This window comes from Rattus rattus, chromosome 7 (genome assembly GCF_011064425.1).
Source record: "Rattus rattus isolate New Zealand chromosome 7, Rrattus_CSIRO_v1, whole genome shotgun sequence".
Classification (NCBI taxonomy): domain Eukaryota; kingdom Metazoa; phylum Chordata; class Mammalia; order Rodentia; family Muridae; genus Rattus; species Rattus rattus.
The window spans coordinates 106,862,478-106,877,047 of record NC_046160.1 but is presented as its reverse complement, the minus strand read 5'-3'; positions in this window follow the sequence as shown (position 1 = coordinate 106,877,047).

The window sequence follows — 14,570 nt, the reverse complement described above, 5'->3', positions numbered from 1 at the left end:
TTACTCTTACCATTCAAACTAGTGTCAGAGATGTGCTTGCACTCAGCCGAGTTGGTTTCTGTAAATAGTATGTAGAGTACAATAAAAATTACATATTAGATGAAAATAAATAACTCTAGATGTTTCCCAATCAAGTTAACATATGTTTAGAACAAACCGAAATGATAGATTAAATTAGGTCCTTTGAGATACTGTACCAGTATTGAGGAGTGTGAGTAAAACACATGGCAAATGATGGAAAAATTTTCTCTCTGAAAATAATGAAAGAAATTATGCACAAATCACCACAACTCTTTACAAAATTCTGGATATTTGCCAATGTTGTTATAATGCAAACATAATTTGATTATATAAAAAATGGCGGCATGATGATGAATATAAAAAATGTTGTGTATTTTTTTAGTTGCCACCATTCCTCTCTGGAAATATCTTTGGGGATTACTTTAGCCATAAAAAGTAAATACCTGATATTTTAATAACCATATCAATTAGATCACATGGGCTGGGAGCTCCTCAAACATTCCTTGCTCAGTCATAAGTCATCTTTCAACCTGTCCTGAAGGTTCCAGAAGCCTGTGAGAGTCTACTATCAGTATTGACATGAATGAGAGCATGCTTTTAGTACAAAGGCTAATATTAAAAGAACTTTTCAAAAATGGTTCCAGGCAATGGTTTGACTTTGTAGACGTCTGAAGTGGTGATAGCTGTGAAAATTAATAAGAAATTTACTGAAATCCACTAAGTACTCTTGAACACATTCTTGGGGTTGGGGAAGAGAGGTCAGAGACAGGCTCTGAGTTGTACTATGGGTTTATCAAAATCTGCAGAAACGGGAAGGACTCTTTATCAACTCAGACAGTCTTTGACTATATACTATGGATGACCTTAAAACAGATAAATTAAAATTAACAGAATTATAAGCAGACTGTTTTACTCTTTGTCACACTGAAGGCATTTAAAGTATTATATATGCAATCAAAAACTGAACAGTGAATCAAGTGAGCAGAGATTCAATAAGTGGACAGAGAAGAAATATAAACTTAACATAAATAGTAGAACCCAGCTGCAGCACAGAGTTAACAACTAGAATATTTGCCAGAATATAGCATATCTGGGTGTTCATCAGCACTCTGTCAACTGACAAAATAACTCAGGCAACAATTTTAGGAGAAGAGACTTTTCCTCCCTGACAGTTTTAGGGGCTAGATTCCATGGTCTCTTGCCTCCTCTCCAAGTTAAGATGCCTTTAAATGTGTGAAAGGTCAGTACCTTATGAGCTCTGAGGAGAGCTGTACACTTTACTTCAGCTGAGAAGGGAGGAGAATAGTGTGCCCCATAATTCCATTCAGTGCCTATTGGCTCTGACCCACCATTCTGCAGCTTGTGTCCTCCTTTTCTCCATTCTCACATGTCACTATAGCACTATTGTCACATATGAATCCTCAAGGACACTACCCTTTGTTGATGGCTTTATCTATCTCCTAACAATTATACTTTTAGAGAAGTTGAATAATTAAAATGATCTACTATGACCTAAAGGGTATAATGGAGCTTGCAATTTTTGCTCATTCCCAGGAAAGGGAATCGAATTGATATACAAAAAAGAGTTAAGTACTGATACATCATAGAGTTAACCTAAAACATTGTGATGAATGAGAAATGAAAATTTCAAATATGTTTAATTTATAGTGCTCTGATTTTCTAATTATTAATAATACACAACTAACTCTTTTGGAAACATATAACTCAATCTGCAGCCATAGCTCATTAGTACGGCACTTGCCTGGATGAATGAGGCCCTGGGTTCCATCCTCAGGACTGCAAAAGAAAAAAGGGGAGAGAGAGAGAGAGAGAGAGAGAGAGAGAGAGAGAGAGAGAGAGAGAGAGAGAGAGAGGAGAGAGAGAGAGGAGAGAGAAAAACAGATTAAAGTCAGAAACAACCTAAGCCTTACACGTATCCCATAGCTCAGGGCCAGTTGGCTAGAAATTACTTTTCTTTTCCCCTCAGCTCCTGATCACTAAGTCAGCCATACATCCACCACCCTGACAATCTGAGCAGCTGTTTTTTAGCCAATTGAAAATGGAAGCATACATTCATTTTATAGTTAAGAATGCCCACTTCAGCTTTATTAACCTCATAATTTCATAACCAGCATCATATGTGGACATTCCCTTGTGAATCTCTAAATCATAAAAATGCATTTTCTTTCTTTTTTTTTATTAACTTGAGTATTTCTTATTTATATTTCGACTGTTATTCCCTTTTCCCGTTTCCGGGGAAACATCCCCTATCCCTTCCCCTCCCCTCCCTTATTGGTGTTCCCCTCCCCATCCTCCCCCCCTTGCTGCCCTCCCCCCAACAATCTAGTTCACTGGGGGTTCAGTCTTAGCAGGACCCAGGGCTTCCCCTTCCACTGGTGATCTTACTAGAATATTCATTGCTACCTATGAGGTCAGAGTCCAAAAATGCATTTTCATAAGGACAATAGGAATAGGGAACTTGGTGTGTGGTGCTGGGAATACAGCCCAGGGCTTTGTGTGCTCTGCAAATGCTCTAACACCAGGGCTAGCCAGTGATAATAGTTTATGTCCAGAGCTATCAACCATAAATTAGTAGGGATGAACTTTGAATCATCACAAAAGATAGCCAATGAATTTATAACATGCACATGCCCACAGTTACTTGGTCCCATGCTGAAGCTTGAACATAGTGACTCTACTTCAATTATTAAAATGAAGGAGAGAATTAAGTATAACAAGTGCATGAGACTCAAGGTAAACGATAAATTAGGATTAAGTTTGACTAATTTATGATTTCTAGCCCCTCAGCCTTGCCTGTAAGTGACTTCCTCACTGGAATTAAAAATCTAGATTATCCCAAAGAAAATTTATGTTTATAGAGAACCCTTCCTCACTTCTATTGTACGGAAAAATGAAAAGTGCTTTGGTCTGAATTTAGTTGCCACTCTGTATAGATGATGCTACAAGAGTCCTCTCTAGTCCTCATTTTACATTGTGTTACTTTGAAGAAATACTTCTGTAGCAAGACCCAGAAGAATTAAGTGAGCTTCTTCTCCCACACACATAACAACCTTAAGACTCTCTCATAGAACTGCACGGCTCCAAACTTTATTTCTGTATACAGATGCTATCTGTCAATGATGGAAACCAAATTGTTTTGTTGCTGTGTCTTTTGTGTCTAGCAGTTGAGTGGATGATATGGCCATCATTTCATTAGATTTTGGGGATACCATTTTCAAGTTTCTTATTATTGCCATCACCGTTGCTTTAGTTACAAAATGAGCCATTCGCCCCGGAATTGGAATGATTAAAATGAAGTCCATTTTTAAGAAAGGGAGGTCTCACTCAGCATATTGTGTAAACTAGTCCAAATCGCATGGCCTTAAGTGATTTTGATTCTCCCATCTCAGCCTCCTGGGTGACTTCTTTTGCTTCACCATGATGAGCTAAGTTACTCCCTTGTGTGATTTTAAAGGGATAACTTCTAGCTCCCTCTGACAATGCTGTGCCTTGTACAAAGTGGAGGCCCTTTTCTTGGGCAGAAAATGGCAATGTAAGAAATTCTTAGCCCTGTGCAACAATTAAAAATTTAAGTAAGGACCAAAATATTTTACAAGTAAAAGCTGTTTGTGTGATATTTTGTCCCCAAATGCAGTAATTCATTCCCTCAACTGCAGGTGTTTGAAATTTTTCAAGTTACAGTGTTGTATTGCCTGTTTGTCTTTAGAAATGTTCATTATAGAGCTCATTTTAATATCCTATATTTTATGTTTCTTTTTTAATTCTTTCAATAATGTTTTCAAATTCCAAAAAAAATACTAAGCTAGAATTTTTTTAAAACTTCTCATGAAAATTGGCTAAAAGCTTAAGTATAATACAGTTAATCTCATTTTTTGAAAGAGATTATCTACTAATATTTGTTTTTTTAATAACTTTCATTTTATTTGTGAATCATTTTTATATTAGATTTGATTTTACAAAAGGAAACAAGAACAGCAATAAAATAAGGGGCTGTCCAGTAAAAGTATTAAATCACAGCACTGTACTACATGACTAATCAATCCTATTTTGATTACTGTACAAGGATTTATTTTTTTATTTACATTTTCAAATGCTATTACCAGCTACTAAACAAGCAATTTTGAAATCTGCAACTCCTCCAGGGCTGTCAGTTACTTGTAAACTTTGTACTGCTGCAGGAACAAATGGAATCTCTTTCCATGTGCAACATGTATTAAAATTTGCATATACAAATATTGAACATCTGCATAGGCTTTCTATAAACAGATGTGATCTGTTTTGTCTTCTGCGTGTCTATCATGAATTTAGCAACTCAGCTATAACTCTTCTCTTACCAAAACAATGGACTAATGAGGGAATTCTTTCAAATGCTGTGATTTTTGTTTGTTTCTTAGCCCAGATTATAACTTGATGAGTTTTATCCAAATAATCAACATGAATGAATTAAAACAAAAGTTTAAAATATTTATATGATTAATATATCATTGTATACATAATAGTTTTAAGTACTTTACGTTTATAATGTTGTATGAAATAAGAAAACTATTAAGTAAATTGATTTATTATTGATTATTGGGGTAAATTTTTATGAGATCATAAATGCTTAGTTCACCTTTTTCACAACATTATGTCTCATTATCTTAAGAGTAAGATATACAAACTTATTTAAGTCTCAAATGACTGGGAAAGACAGAATTGATTTTTAAAAGTGAAATTCTAACAGCTTATTAATTTCTAATTTTATTAATGTTGAAAAACATACCATTAATTAATAATGTGAGTCATTATATGATTTACCTGGCAAATATTAAGGAGGTTCACACTAGCACAAGATTTCACCCATCTCTATAATCACAATTTTATGATTCTGCCATCAATTTGTTCCTGGTTTTCCATTTGTATTCTTTCTCTATAGTATGTTCAGTGGCAAGAAATGCATCTCCTTTTCCCTACTGTGTCTTTTAGGATTGTACCAGATGATAATTATCAAGGGTTATCTCCTTCAGTAATTGTCTAGGTATGGTTGAAAACATCTCTAAAGTTGTATTTCTGAACCATAGACTCTTCTAGAAATTGAACAGCTTCCGTGGCAGTAATGTTTATGTCATGGTGCCTCTCTCCAGTCTTCTTGCACTTAAAGAACATCAACATTATCAATATTCTTGCAGAATAACTGCAACAAATAAAAGTATAGCAAGTTGGCTGCTTTTCCCATGTTTTTGCCCTCATATGACATCTATTGTTCCACTTGTTTTCATTTCTTATAGGGTGCCACTTGACCAGCACTGTAAACATATGTAGTATCTGAAATACGGGTCTTCCAAATGCATAGTTGAATGTTTTATATTAGGTATTTAGGAATTCTGAAATTCTGAATTTCAGATTAAGATGACATGGACACAGATTGTACTCACCACCTCTTCTCTAATAGACCTTATACATAGTACATCACCAGAAAAAAAATGTATGATTACGTGGAGCTGGAGTGAAGATGATGCAGGAGTCAGTCTTCACATGGGTGATGATCAGTTGTCAAGAGCAGGGGTTTAGGGGCAGTGTTCTAAGTTCCACCAGAGCTGAAAACACACCATGCTACTATTATAGGACAGAGGATCAAACCTATAGCTTTCAAATGTTTGCTCTGCCTCTGGAGAAAATTTCAACTAATTGTACATGTAAACAGTAAATGTGTTTTCTTTGCCAGCATTTCATGCTTTTAGTCAATGAGAAAATATATGAATTTTCCTGTGCCATTCGTAAAGGTAAAGATAAAATTTATAATAACTACATAATGATATCCAGAAATGTTCCTGTCCAAAAGAAAGACAGGGACAAAAAAAAAAATGGAACAGAAACTGAAGGGAAGGCCATCCAGAGACTGCTCCACCTAGGGATCCATCCCATCTTCAGACACCAAACCCCCACACTAATTGCTGATGCCAAGAAGCACTTGCTAATGGAAGCCTAGTACCCCTGTTCCCTGAGAGGTTCTACCAGCACCCCACCAATAGAGATGCAGATACTCACAGCCAACCCTCAGACTGAGCCCGAGGACCCCAATGGAAGAGCTAGGGGAAGCACTGAAGAAGTTGAAGAGGATTGTAACACCATAATAATAATATCAAATAACTGGTCCCCTCAGGGCTCCCAGGGACTAAAGTACCAACCAAAGAGTATACATGGAAGGAGGCAGGGCTCTAGATAATTATGTAGCAGAGAATGGCCTTATCTGGCATCAAGGGGAGGGGAGGCTCTTGTGGAGGCTTGATATCTCAGCATAGGGGAATACTAGAGCAGTGAGGCAGGAGTGGGTGAGTGGTTGGAAGGTCACCCTCACAGAGGCAAACGGGAGGGGGAGAGGGGGATGGGATGGGGGTTTATAGAGGGGTAACTGGGAGGGGGGATATCATTTGAATTGTAAACAAATAAAATGATTTAAAATAAATAAATAAATAGAAAAACGGTACAAAATAAATTAGAATATCAAAACTCAAAAAGAAAGTATATAAAATTCTAATCCATATAAAGCATCTAAAAGCTTTGAGAGAAGTTAAAAATCTTGGCAATGAAGATCATGATGATGATTATGGTCGTCATAGTGATGGTAGTAATGATGATAATGCAGATTCTCTTGATGATGATGGTGATGATGAAGAAGATGGTGATGATGGTGGAGGAGAAAATGAGGGGGACAAGAAGAGATGATAGTGAGATATATGATATATGATAGATAGATAGATAGATAGAGAGTAGATAGATAGATAGATAGATAGATAGATAGATAGATAGATAGATAATAAATGTGATGTCTTATAAGATGGAAGCTAATTAACCTTCTCATTTAGAGGTTCAAGTGTCATAGGATAGGCCAGACTCAAACTGGAGCATCCTGGAATATTTACTGTCCAGGTTAGCACAGTTCTGAAAGCCACAAACTTGATATGGCATTTTAATATAAAAGTCTAAGATAAATTTGAAGGAGGAAAAGTATAACTGAAGGTTTAGATAAAGAAAATGGAAGGGAATATGACATGATTATACTTTAATCTCCAAAATGTTAAAATTTGCATTAGAAATAGCTTTATATTTTATATTTATATTTATAATATTTTTAAAATTTTCAAGGTGATACTGTATACACAGAATATAAGATATCCCTTATTGTCTAAATTTTTACTGTCTGTAATTTAAATGAAGTTTAAATGTATTTAATAATTTTTTGCAAAGAAATTTTAGATCTATTTTATTACTTCCACAATTTTAATTACAATATATAATTTTGGAAGGATAATGATCTATTTTTGTTTTTTTTCTAATTTCCTACTTTTCATCTTTTATTGACATTTCAGCAATATTGTTTTATTTTTGCATTAAGAAATTATTTTATGCATTGTACTCTTAGATATTTTTTAGTTTCATGGCACTTCTGTGTTATTTTTAAGAATTGTACTTATTTCATTTTGTGCGGATAAGTTTATTATTTCATTTTTAACATTAAAATTCTTTAAGTTAATGTATGTCCATGCCTTTTAAAATATACTTCAAAAGTTTCTCACAAGTGTTCCATTATTGTTGGGTATATTATCTATGTGAACACAAACATATACTGCAGTAGGTATATTTATATATACCACAAATAATTATATTTTAATTACCTTATTCTTGAATTTTTCATTTATTTTTATTAAATCTTTTTTACAATCCAGATTTTATCCCCCTCCCAGTCTACCCTGTGAGTGTTCCATGTCCCATACTTCCCCTCCTCTCACCCCCCATCCAACCAGACATCACCTGTCCCTGGGGCCTTCAGTATCTTGAAGGTTAGGTGTTTCCTGTCTGATAGTCCAAACACAGCAATTCTCTACTGTGTATGTGTTGGGGGTCTCATATCAGCGGGTATATGCTGCCTTGTTGGTCATCCAGTGACTGAGAGTTCTCTTAGATTCAGGTTAGTTGAGACTGCTGGTCCTCCTACAAGGGTCACCCTTCTCCTCAGCTTCTTCCAACTTTTCGCTAATTCAACATAGGGGTCAGCATCTTCTGTTCATTGTTTGGGTGTGCATATCTTCATTTGTCTCTTTCAGCGGCTTATTGGGTCTTTCAGAGTGCAGTTATAATAGGCCGCTTTTGTGAGCACACCATTAGCCCCAGTAATAGTGTCAGGCCTTGGGGCCTCCCCTTGAGCTTGCTCCCAATCTGGGCCACTCTGGACCTCCTTTTCCTCAGGCTCTTCTCCACTTTTGTCCCTGCAGTTCTATTAGACAGGAACAATAATGGGTCAGTGTTTTTGACTGTGGGTTGACAGTCCTATCTCTCACTCGATGCCTTGTCTTTCTGCTGGAGGTGGATTCTACAAGGTCCCTCTTCCCACTGTAGGGCATTTCATCTAAGGTCCTTCCATTTAACTCCTAAAAGTCTCTCACTTCCCAAGTCTCTCCTACATTCTGGAAGGTTCCCCTACCTTCTAACTCCTGAGGTTGACTGTTTCCATTCATTCTGCTGACCCTCAGCACTTCAGTTCTGTTCTCCCCACCCAATACCTGATCATTTTCCTCTCTTCCACACTTTGTCCTCTTTCTAACCTATTTCCTCCCTCTCTCCACACCTCTTGTAATTGCTTTCTTCTTTCTCTCAAGTGGGATTGAGTCATCCTCACTTGGACCTTTCAGTTTGGTAACCTTTCTGAGTTCTGTACATTGCATCCTGGAGACTCTATTTCTTTTAGCTAATATCCATTTATAAATGAGTCAATACCATGCATGTTCTTTTTAGTCTAAGTTACCTCACATAGGATGGTATTTTCTAGTTCCATCCAAATGCTTGCAAAACTCAGGATGTCCTCCTTTTCAATAGCTGAGTATTATCCCAGCTTCCGGCTATCACAAATAAGGTTGCTATGAATATAGTGGAACACGTGCCCCTGGGGCTTGGTGGAGCATCTTGACATCAGCCAAGAGTATTATAGCTGGATCTTCAATATCTATTTCCAATTATCTGAGGAATCTCCAGATTGATTTGCAGAGTGGTTGTACCAGTTTGCAATTCCACCATTAATAGAGGAATATTCCTCTTTCTCCACATCCTCGCCAACATGTGTTGTCACCTAAGGTGTTGATCTTAGCCGTTCTGATTGTTGTAAGGTGGCATCTCAGGATCGTTTTGATTTGCATTTCCCTGATCACTAAGGACTTTAAGCTGATCAATAGAATACAATTGAAAACCCAGAAATAAAACCACATACTTAAGGATACTTGAACTTTGACAAAAATCATAATATATAATGGAGAAAATAAAGCATCTTCAATAAATGGTGCTGGTCTAATTGGCAATTTGTATGTAGAAAAATTAAAATAGATCCATACCTGTCACCTTACACAAAGCTCTACTCCAAGTGGATCAAGAATCTCAACATAAAACAAGATACAGTGAATCTAATAGTAGAGAAAGTGGGATACTTGAATTCATTGGCATAGAGCAATTAGCAGTTCCTAAAAAGAACTCTAATGTCTCACATTCTAAGATCAAGAATTGATAAATGGGACCTCATGAAACTGCAAAGCTTCTGTAAGGCAAAGGACATAGTCAATAAGACAAATTCACAAACTACAGGTTGCAGAAAAAAGTCTTCACTTATCCCGTATCTGATAACGGCAGACATTGAAAATATACAAAGAACTCAAGAAGCTAACCACCGTAAAACCAAACAAGCCAATCAAAAAATAGGGTATAGAACTAAACAGAGTGTTCACAACAGAGGAATCTCAAATGGCTGAGAAGAACTTGAAGAATTATTTCTTGTTTTTATTCCCTTTATTGAAAATAGATTTGTTCCACACATGTCTTAATTATGTTCTTTTTTCACTCTACTCCTCTTAATTCCTACTAACTTCACCTCTCGCTCTAATCCACCCTGGTTCTGTCTTTCATTCAACAACAAACAGGCTTCTAAGGGATAGTAATATAATAAAATAAAATAAGATAAAATCCAGCATATCACAATAGGACAATACACACATAAGGAAAGAAGTCCAAGAATAGAAACAAGAAATAGGCATAGATGCAAAGACCCAAATTCTGACATTCAGCAAGTCCATTAAAGTAGTAAAATTGGAACCATAACATCTATGAAAAGGAACCTTTGGGGCTCTCAGAGACTGAGCCACCAGTCAGGAACACACATGTGCTGGTCTGAGGTCTCTAGCACATATATAGCAGATGTCTGCCTGGTGTGGCCTCATTGGGAGAAGATGTGCTTCATCCTCAAGAGACTTTAGGCCCCAGGGAAGGGGAGGGGGGTATCCGGTTGCGGAGGAGCCCTCTCTCTGAGGCAAGGGGGAGGAATGGGATGAGAAACTGTGGGATGGGGTCCAGGAGTCAGATACAATGACTGAAATGTAAATAAAATAATCTTAAAGAAAAGAAAATATATAAATCAATTAAAATCAATACAATAAAATTAAATTCAAACAAACAGAAAGCCCCAAAATAATGTTATGAGAGACAGGAGAACCAAAGGTCCCATTGAATTTATTTTATTGGCTATCTATTGATGGCCATGCAGCCTAGGTTTAAGAGAAGTGCCATTCCAGAGTAAGACTTCATGGGCAAAAACTAAATCTCCATTTTTCTGTAGTTATCAATTGGAGATACCATGTAGATTTGAGATGTAGCCTTTTCTCTAATGATTATTGTTACTTATACATACAAAGGAATAAATATATAAATATGACCTACTGATTTTATTCAGTATTGCTTCTTCTGCACTGGACACCCCTTGCCCATGGGAATTGGAGAGGAAGTGTCGAGGAATCGACTTCAAAAGTTGATGAAGAGTTACAAAAGATTAACAACTGTTGGGAGAAGATGAAGTAATTTTCCACAGAAATAAGCCCCTGATTAGTTAGCCAATCCTAAAAATTCAGTCATAGAAATTTGTACATGCATACAGGTAATAATGTGTAAGAGGAACAGTAGTGGCTGCCTCTGCATAAATGGGAGGCACTGGCCTGGAGAGATAGCTCAGTGGTTAAGAGCACTGACTTCTCTTCAAGAGGGCTTGAGTTCAATTCCCAGCAACCACATGGTGGCTCATAACCATCTACAATGGGGTCTGATGCCTTTTTCTTGTATGTCTGAAGAAAGCACCAGTGTACTCACACACACATTAAAAAACAACAAAAATGAATGAACAAACAAACAAACAAATAAATAAATGGGAGCAACAGCTACAAAGACAACTTCTGCAGGAGGACCTAATTGGAGACTGTCTGGGAGACTAAGGATTGCTGATGCAGACAATGCTAGTTAGTCAGGAAGTGCTGCTTGGAAGAGATGCTTGCTTGGGACCAATGAGACAGGGGTGGGGCTCACCCCCCACGAAATTATTAAAGGAATTTGTATTCGGCAACCTTCGTATTGCTTGCTGCAGAGTTCTCTCCTGTTCCCAAAGTCTGTGACTCACATGCTTCCCATTTATTTTGCCAGTGCTTTTCACTAGGTTAGTCTTCATTATCTGTACCCAAATACATGTATTATTATTCTTAGATCTACATATGATGATTACATATGATTATTATTGCTCTTTCTCAACTAATATCTCAACATACATGCTAGAAATCCATTGAATGGGCCCAATTCTTCCACAAAAGTTATCATATCCTGGCCCATATGCATTATCATATTTGTGATTTATTTTACCAATTTTAAAGTTGGATTAAATGTGATGATACTTATATGTTCACGAAAATCATAGAGGATACATACGATATCTAATAGCTCCATAGTAATTGGTCAATAGAATGTTCTAGAAAACATGAAAAGGGAAAAGAAATAATTAAACATTTAAAAAATTATCTCATGTAATACATCCTGACTGGTCTAATTTGGGACTCATCTGATGGGAGAGAGTTAATCCTGACACTATTAATAATACTCTGCAATGCTTACAGAAAGGAGCCTAACATTGCTGTCTCCTGAGAGGCTTCATTCTGCAGCTGATGGAAACGGGTGCAGAGACTCATGGTCAGGCATCAGTCATAGCACAGGGAGTCTGGTGGAAGAATGGACTCACCACAAGAAGACCTACAGAATCAACTATCTTAAGATCCTGGGGCTCATAAAGACAAAACCACTAACCACGGAACATGCAAGCACTAGACCTAGCCTTACACACACACACACACACACACACACACACACACACACACACACACACACACACACACACGCACGCACAGTCAAACACATTTGTAGTAGATGTGCAGCTTGGACTCCTTGTGGGTCCCCTAACAGAGTGGGAACTGTTTTTGACTCTGTTGCCTGCCATTGGATCCTGGTGAGACACTACCCCTCCTCTGAGGAGAGAGGGAAAGGATAATGGGAATAAGGATTTGTGGCAGCAGAACTGAGAGGAGATGAGGGAAGTATGGTGTGCAATTAGGATGCAATGTGAATAAAAAAAGTAATTAATTGAAGAAAAAAAGAAACAAAAAAAAACCCCCTCCAATATATCTCGATATACCTCCCACTCCTCCAATCTTCCCATCAACTCCCAACTACCCTCTCCTTCAAACGCAATCTTCTTTTATTTCCCTTCAGGAAAGAGCAGGCCTCCCATGGCTATCAATTATCAATGTATCAAACATTACATAACAATTTGCAATATGATGCTCTTATTAGGCGTAGGCAAGGTAATTCAGTACTACAAGGAAATGGGTCCCAAGGGCAAGCAAAGGAGTTGTAGCCATGCCCTCTTACTACTCTTAAGTATCCCACAATAGCGCCAAGCAATACAACCATACATTCTTTAAGAAGAATGAATGTATACCCATTGAGGATTTGTAATTACAGTTTCAGTCTCTATGAGATCCTGTAAGCCCTGCTTAATTGATACTATGGGCCCTGTTTTCCTGGTGTCCTCCACGGCTCTGGATCCTATAATTCTATTTCTCTCTACCTCTCACATAGGGTTTTCTGAGTTCTGAGATCTGAGAGAAGGGACCCAATGAAGATCTACAATTTGGGATTTAGCTCAATTATCATCAGAGAGAGGTCTCCTCTGGTAGCTAATGGGGGCAGAGACACACAGCCAAACATTACACACAGAAAGAGCACAAATTAAACATTTAATGTTATAATGATGCAAAGCAGTGTTTCTCTGATATTATTTATAAGGAACTAAGTCACAGAAGATAGGGATAACGCATAATGAAATCATGATGCATTTGTGATTGTCTCCTGTATATTTCAAAAGCTAGAAGCAGTTATTATAAATGTTTTCACTATCACTAAATGAAAAATGTCAAAAGACATAGATATGTTCATATTCATTGGAACACTCCCAAAACACAGTCACATTGAAGCCCACAAATTCATCTAACTTTTATATCATATGCTGCAGTAAAAATAAAAACAAATACACCAATAAAGCAGTCAGAAAAACAAAAAGAATGCGTATTGCTGTAATTGTTCTCCTTACAGCTGGATGTAAGTTGACCCGAAAGTCAACAAAGAATATTTAAATAGATATTTTAACCAATTAAGATATTGATAATATACACATAGAATTCATTCAAAACTGCCTCCACTGTGAATATAGTCTTTGCCTAAAAGGACCTTTGGTTGCCACTATCATGAACCTTCACAGGCCCTTCAAAATGTTGGACTAGAGGTAAGTTTCTTAGAATAGCATCATGAATTAAACCTGAACTGCATCTGAAAGCCAAAACATAAATGGAAAACTGTCAAGTGCTAAGACTATTATGTTCAATCTTTCTCTTAAGGGCACTTCAGTAATTATAGGGTACCGTAAGCAACAAAGTCTTATTTTAGAAAACCAAACTGGAGAAGGAAAATTCATCATTTTCATGGAATGAATGGGGGCATGTAAGAGTCAAGGAGTGAGGGAGGTCAGGAAGGATGTTGGTACTTCAGTCACATTTTTTTTTAATTCAAGATCTAGACTCTATCTCTAAAAATGTGCTTTGAGGCCTAGAGATTATATGATTCGGATGAAGTAGTTAACCATATTTCCATGACAGTGTGATAGCCCTGATAAAATATAAGGACGTACTTTCAAGAAAAAATAAAAAATAAAAAGACTTGTTACTACTTTAGCAGAGCTCATTCCCACACTAGTAGTCACTCATGTCTACCGCCTGCACCAGAGTCCCTCATCTTCTAATAGGGCATTTATTTTCATATGGCAAGAGCTCTGAGCTCATGATGTTTGAAAAATAAATCTAGGTTAATCTGAAAATGTGTCATAGGAGGCAACACTTGTTAGCTTGATTATATTTACTTCAGCAGTGTGAAAATGCTGTTTATTTTCAACTGTCTTTGCGAATGTGGAAAGACCCCTGTCACTTCAAATATTCATTGTGATTGGTACTGTATATGGAAAAGAATTCATATTGCATTCATAGAAGGTGCGGATTAAATAAAAAGACCCTTAATCAAACTGAGATCGGTATCATTCTCATAAGGAAGAAGTAGCAGTAGGGCCTCATTGGTCACAGAACAGTACAGAT